Raw genomic sequence first — 8,095 nt, 5'->3', positions numbered from 1 at the left:
ATGGGACGCTGTGTAGGGAGCTTTACTATGTGCCTGACCCCGGTACTGTGTCCTGGGACGATGCGGAGGGAGATGCCCTTTGTGTCTGATCTCGGTTGCGTGTGATATGACGGTGTGGAGGGAGCTTTAATCTGTGTCTGATCCCGGTACTGTGTCCTGGGACGGTGCGGAGGTAGATGCCCTCTGTGCCGGATCCCAGTATTGTCTGATGGGACTTTGGGGAGATAGCTTCACTCTCTGTCTGACCCCGGTACTGTGTGATGGGACGTTGTGCAGAGAGAATTTCTGAGCGTCTGACACCCGAATTATGAAATGGCGTCGTGTGGAGGGAGCTTCAGTCCGGCGTGTACGTATCTTTGTGTGGCTCACACATACCCCTTCCTCTTTTGTATTTATTTCGAGACGAATTGAAAGAGAGTTAGAATAATCTTGTCTCGCCCAATCGTCTGTTCTGGAAAATGGGACCAATGCACACTGAATCTTTTTCGACACAGTCCATATCACCCGCCGGTGGTAAGACACAGAATGGGGATTCTTTCACAAGGGGTCGTCACATACTCCCGGAGTCAGTTGTAAAGTGAGGATCACTCCGAACAGCCCGATCACACGAAGTCGACGGTTTAGAGACAGAGTGAAACTCCCTCTGCACTCTCCCATCAAATAGACCTGTTGACAGACATAAAGAGAAATTTCTGAAACACTCTCCAAAAAAACATTCCCGGGATCAGACCTAGAGTCAACATCGCAAAGTACAGTCCCAACACATACAAACAGGTATAGACACAGAGTAAAGTTGTTTCCACACAATCCCACCTCAAACTGCAGTTGTCAGACACTGAGTGTAGCTACCTCCACACCATCACATCATATAACCCCCGGTTCGAGCTCAGAGTGAAGCTCACTCTGCTCAGTCCCGTCACACACACCCGGGAACAGACACAGAGAGAAATGTTACCGACACACCGTCCCATCACACTATCCCGTGGTCAGACTCGGAGTGAATCTCCCTCCACAACATCCCCTCACAGAGTCCCAGTTTCAGACAAAGAGTGAGGCTCCCTTGGGCACGCTCCCACCACCATTTTCCGGGGTCAGAAACAGAGTGAAGGCCCGTCCATTCCGCCCCTGCGCATAGTCCCTCGGTCAGCCACAGAGTGCTGCTCCCGTCCACATCGCGCTATCACGCACTCACGGGGACAGACACAGAGTCAATCTACCGCCTCACAGTCCGATAACACAGTAACGGAATCAGAAATAGAGCGAATCTCTCTCTTCACTCCCTCTCCCCTCTCACCAATCACCAGCGTTTCAGCGTTCCTGTAGTCTCCAACAGTGTGTCTGTCTCAGAGATAATAAGTGTTTGTGAGTCCAGAGGTTGAACTGAGGAGGTTAGGGAAGGGTTTTGAGGGCTGTGTTGGGGGGTGAGTTTGCAATCATTGGGAGGAAGGGATGTGAAACCATACGACCGGCCTGTACACACAGAGACTTAGAGAAGCTGAGAAGCGAGAATCGTTATCCGGTGGAAGAGAGAAGAAAAGACACCAACTGTGTGGGGGGAGCTTGAATCTGTGTCTGACCCCGAGATTGTATGATGGGACGGTGTGGCGGGAGGTTCACTCGATGTCTGAACCCGGTAGCGTGTGATGGGATGGAGTGGAGTGAGATTCACTCTGTATCTGACCCCGGGGTTGTGTGAATGGATGGTGTGGAGGGAGCTACACTCTGTGTCTGATCCTGGGGGTATGTGATGGGATGCTGTGGAGGGAGCTTCACTCTTTTTCTGTCACATGATGAGTGTGATGGGACGGTGTGGAGGAAGTTTCACTCCGTGTATGACCCCGGGGGTGTGTGATGGGATGGTGTGGAGGGAGATTCACTCTGTGTCTGACCCCGGGAGTGTGTGATGGGACGGTGTGGAGGGAGATTCACTCTTTTTCTGTCACATGATGGGTGTGATGGGACGGTGTGGAGGGAGTTTCACTCCGTGTATGACCCCGGGGGTGTGTGATGGGATGGGGTGGACGGAGTTTCACTCCGTGTATGACCCCGGGGGTGTGTGTTGGGATGGTGTGTAGGTAGATTCACTCTGTCTGAACCGGGAGTGTGTGATGGGACGGTGTAGAGGGAGCGTCACAGTGTGTGACGCCGGGGGGTGTGATGGGACGGTGTGGATGGAGAATAACTCAGTGTATGACCCCGTGGGGGTGTGATGGGATGGTATGCAGTGGGATTCACTCTGTCTGAACCGGGGAATAGGAACGGGACAAGTGGCTCGGTCGCATTTCGGTCCGAAGTGTGCAGTCCGATATGACAGAGAGAAGGTGATGGAAGGTTTTTGAGAGAGCTCCTGAACTCCGTCTGCTTGGCTGACGTCGCTCTCTTTTTTTATTTTTTACTGTCAGTATAACGGTCCGGTCAGTGTATCCGCACGCTTTCAGTACTGCTCTGAAATATTAACAGCACCCAAACTATTTTCCAATGGGCGAAGAGAGTCAAACCTCAAACGCCGCCCAGTTTCCTGTGAACTTCAATACCTAAATGTCAGGTTAGTTTGACAATTGCTGCACGGTCTGTTGCTCTGTCTTCGTCCCGGTGTCTCGGTTACTACGGTGGTTGTTCCGAGATTGACCTGGGGCCGTGGTTTAGAGAGCACAGAGTGTCTGTATCAACTGGACATAATGGTCGGGAATGGGGGGGTTGGTTGAAAATCTCTTGGACAGTAACGGCAACATATTCGCCGTCTTTCACCCCCACCCCCGTTCACTCCTCAACCCTCACTTTCATCTCTTTCACTCTCCGTTCATCCCTTCCTGTCCTTCCGACTTCCATATTCCTTCTCCCTCAATCGTCCCTTCCCTGTATCTCTCCTCCCTCTCTGTCGCGCTTTCTCTCCTCCCTCTCTTCCTTCGCCCCTCCTTGTCCGTTTCTCTCTCTCTTTCTCTTGCTTTTCCCCGTTAGCCCGCCCACTCTTTTATCACTCTTAACGCTAATTTCTCTCCAGGAATCCACCCTCTCTATTTCCAATACCTCACTCCCCATTCTTTCCCACTCTCGCTCACCTCTCTTTCATTCCGCTCCCACTTTCTGACCCCAGTATCCCACACCTCTCTTTCTGCCAAACCCGAATCTGCCCCTCACTCTCCCCTTGCTCTTAAACTCCACACTCGCTCTAGTCTCTCCCGCCTCCTTGCCGCTCACATCGCTCCATACCACCCCCTCACACCCTTAATCTCACTCCTGCCTGGCGCTTCCGACACCTGCTCTGGGCTCTTACCTTTATTAGCTGCTCATCCGGTGTTTGTTTGTGCTGTCTGAACCCGTGTCAACACGGGCTTCCTCTGACAACGGTTGCTTCCCCTCGCTGAGCTCAGAGACGCAGAGGATCCTCGACAGGATGGACGACAGCGGGGCTCACATGAATGTGCAGCTCGTAAAATCGGACTCACAGTCTCCATCGAGAGGTGAGTGTGACAGACACGGAGGGAGGGAGTTTCATTCTCTTTCTGAATCCGGGAGTGTATAATGGGGCGGTGTAGCCGGGACTTCACCCTGTGTCTGAGTTCGGGTGTGGGTAATGGGTCGGTGTGGAGAGAGCTTCACTCCGTGTCTAACTCAGATTGTATCAGCTGGGACTGTGTTTTGGGATCTCGACATTGTATCTGATCCCGAGAATGTGTATTTGGAAACTGCGTTAGGAACTCTGACAACAGGATAATTTAATGGGACAGTGCAGAGGGAGCTTCACTCTATCTCTAAAACGCCGTGTCTGTGTGAGCGGACGTTTCGGAAGGATCGTCACCTCAAAACAGACGCCAGAAATCTATGATGAGCCGGTGTGTAAGGATTCCAGTTCAGTGTCAGACGACCGGCGGATGTAATGGACGGTGTGGAGAGAGATTCACTGTTTATTGGTCCTATTTTCCAGAGCAGAGGATGGGACGAGTCAACATTCCTCTAACTCTGTTTCAAAGCGTCTTGAAATAAATAGAAAAACGGCAGAGGTAAGTGTGAGACACACAGAAGATGATTCCACACAAGAGTGAAGATCCCCAACGTCTATCCCATCACAGAATTTCGGGATCAGACACACAGATAAGCGCCCTCCTTATCGTCCCATCACACACACACGGGTTCAGACACAGAGTGAAGCTCCCTCCACACCGTCCCATCACACACTCCCGGGGTCAGACACAGAGTGAATCACCCTCCACACCGTCCCATCACACACTCCCGGGGTCAGACACAGAGTGAATCTCCCTCCACACCGACCCATCACACTCTCCCGGGGTCAGACACAGAGTGAATCTCCCTCCACACCGTCCCATCACACACTCCCAGGGTCAGACACAGAGTGAATCTCCCTCCACACCGTCCCATCACACACTCCCAGGGTCAGACACAGAGTGAATCTCCCTCCACACCGTCCCATCAAACACTCCCGGGGTCAGACACAGAGTGAATCTCCCTCCACACCGTCCCATCACACACTCCCGGGGTCAGACACAGAGTGAATCTCCGTCCACACGGTCCCATCAAACACTCCCGGGGTCAGACACAGAGTGAATCTCCCTCCACACCGTCCCATCACACACACCCGGGATCAGACATAGAGTGAATCTCCCTCCACACAGTCCCATCACACACACCCGGGGTCAGACATAGAGTGAATCTCCCTCCACACCGTCCCATCACACACTCCCAGGGTCAGACACAGAGTGAATCTCACATCACACCGTCCCATCACACACTCCCGGGCTCAGACACAGAGTGAATCTCTCTCCGCACCGTCCCATCACACACCCCGGGGTAAGACGCAGAGTGAATCTCTCTCCAGAACGTCCCATCACACACTCCCGGGGTCAGACACAGAGTGAATCTCTCTCTACACCGTCCCATCACACACCCCCGATGTCAGACACAGAGTGAATCTCTCTCCAGAGCGTCCCATCACACACTCCCGGGGTCAGACACACAGTGAATCTATCTCCACACCGTCCCATCACACACCCCCGGTGTCAGACACAGAGTGAATCTCTCTCCAGAACGTCCCATCACACACTCCCGGGGTCAGAAATAGAGTGAATCTCCCTCCACACCGTCCCATCACACACTCCCAGGGTCAGACACAGAGTGAATCTCTCATCACACCGTCCCATCACACACACCCGGGGTCAGACATAGAGTGAAGCTCCCTCCAAACCGCACCATCACACACTCCCAGGGTCAGACACAGAGTGAATCTCTCATCACACCGTCCCATCACACACTCCCTGGGTCAGACACAGAGTGAATCACCCTCCACACCGTCCCATCACACACTCCCGGGGTCAGAAACAGAGTGAATCACCCTCCACACCGTCCCATCACACACTCCCGGGGTCAGACACAGAGTGAATCTCCCTCCAAACCGACCCATCACACTCTCCCAGGGTCAGACACACAGTGAATCTATCTCCACACCGTCCCATCACACTCCCCCGGTGTCAGACACAGAGTGAATCTCTCTCCAGAACGTCCCATCACACACTCCCGGGGTCAGACATAGAGTGAATCTCCCTCCACACCGTCCCATCACACACTCCCAGGGTCAGACACAGAGTGAATCTCTCATCACACCGTCCCATCACGCACACCCGGGGTCAGACATAGAGTGAAGCTCCCTCCAAACAGCACCATCACACACTCCCAGGGTCAGACACAGAGTGAATCTCTCATCACACCGTCCATTCACACACTCCCGGGGTCAGACACAGAGTGAATCACCCTCCACACCGTCCCATCACACACTCCCGGGGTCAGAAACAGAGTGAATCACCCTCCACACCGTCCCATCACACACTCCCGGGGTCAGACACAGAGTGAATCTCCCTCCAAACCGACCCATCACACTCTCCCAGGGTCAGACACAGAGTGAATCTCCCTCCACACCGTCCCATCACACACTCCTGGGGTCAGACATAGAGTGAATCTCCCTCCACACCGACCCATAACAGTCCCCCGGGGTCAGACACAGAGTGAATCTCCCTCCACACCGTCCCATCACACACTCCCGGGGTCAGACACAGAGTGAATCTCCCTCCACACCGTCCCATCACACACTCCCGGGGTCAGACACAGAGTGAATCTCCCTCCACACCGACCAATCACACTCTCCCGGGGTCAGACACAGAGTGAATCTCCCTCCACACGGTCCCATCAAACACTCCCGGGGTCAGACACAGAGTGAATCTCTCATCACACCGTCCCATCACACACTCCCGGGCTCAGACACAGAGTGAATCTCTCTCCGCACCGTCCCATCACACACCCCGGGGTCAGACGCAGAGTGAATCTCTCTCCAGAACGTCCCATCACACACTCCCGGGGACAGACACAGAGTGAATCTCTCTCTACACCTTCCCATCACACACCCCCGGTGTCAGACACAGAGTGAATCTCTCTCCAGAGCGTCCCATCACACACTCCCGGGGTCAGACACAGAGTGAATCTATCTCCACACCGTCCCATCACACACCCCCGGTGTCAGACACAGAGTGAATCTCTCTCCAGAACGTCCCATCACACACTCCCGGGGTCAGACATAGAGTGAATCTCCCTCCACACCGTCCCATCACACACTCCCAGGGTCAGACACAGAGTGAATCTCTCATCACACCGTCCCATCACACACACCCGGGGTCAGACATAGAGTGAAGCTCCCTCCAAACCGCACCATCACACACTCCCAGGGTCAGACACAGAGTGAATCTCTCATCACACCGTCCCATCACACACTCCCGGGCTCAGACACAGAGTGAATCTCTCTCCGCACCGTCCCATCACACACCCCGGGGTCAGACGCAGAGTGAATCTCTCTCCAGAACGTCCCATCACACACTCCCGGGGTCAGACACAGAGTGAATCTATCTCCACACCGTCCCATCACACTCTTCCGGGGCCAGAGACAGAGTTAGTAGCCCCCTCACCGATAACACAGTAACGGGCGGAGAAACAGAGCGAAAATCCCTCTTCACTCCATCGCTCGCCTCTCACCAATCACCAGTTTTTCAGGGTTCCTGTAGTCTCCAACAGTGTGTCTCTCTCAGAGATCATAAATGTGTGTGAGACCAGAGGTAGAACTGATGAGCCAGGGGGAGGGGAGAGCGGGCTGTGGACAGGTGTTGAGTTTACAGTTACTGGGAGGAAATGGTGTGAAACCACACGACCGGCCTGTGCACACAGAAACTTAGAGAATCTGAGAAACGAGAAAACGATTTCCGGTGGAAGTGAGCAGAAATAACTCCAACGTTGTGCAAGGAGCTTGACCACGTGTCTGACCCCGAGAGTGTGTGATTGGACGGTACAGAACATAGAACAGAAAACAACACCGCTCATTACAGGCTCTTCGTCCCACAATGTTGAGCCGACACTCATACTCTGCCACCCATATAAACTAACAAAGTAAATTCCTGCATATAGCTGTCTATTAGACTCTTACATTTCGTTAGTGTATCTGCCTCCACCACTGACTCAGGTAGTGCAGTCCACGCACCAAACAATCTCTGAGTAAAATACCTTCCTCCAATACCCCCTTGATCTTTGCTTCCCTTACCTTAAAGCGATGTCCTCATGCATTGTATAGTGATGCACTGTCCAGTCTATCTATTTCTCTTCATATCTGGTATAGCTTTGCCAGGTCTCGTCTCATCCTCCATCCCTCCAGAGAGTAAAGCGCTATCTCCCTTAATCTCTGATCATAATGCATACTCTCTAAACCAGTCAGCATACTGGTCAATCTGCTCTGTACCCTTTCCAACGCTTCCACATCCTCCATATAGGGAAGCGACCAGAACTGGAATAACTCGCACCTCTGAAACTACATCCCTTGATTTATGAAAGCAAACACTCCATTGGATTTCGTAACTACCCTGTCTACTGTGAGGCAAATTTTAGGGATCTCTAGACATGTACCCCCAGGTCCCTCTGCTCCTCCACCATCCCAAGAATTCTGCCATTTACTTTGTACTCTGCCTTGGGGTTTGTCCTTCCAAAAGTGTACCACCTTACACTTCTCCGGTTTGAACTCCATCTGCCTCTTCTCAGCCCAATTCTGCAT

The sequence above is a fragment of the Hypanus sabinus genome, unplaced genomic scaffold (assembly GCF_030144855.1).
Source record: "Hypanus sabinus isolate sHypSab1 unplaced genomic scaffold, sHypSab1.hap1 scaffold_154, whole genome shotgun sequence".
Lineage (NCBI taxonomy): Eukaryota > Metazoa > Chordata > Chondrichthyes > Myliobatiformes > Dasyatidae > Hypanus > Hypanus sabinus.
Note: the sequence above shows the minus strand (reverse complement) of the source record.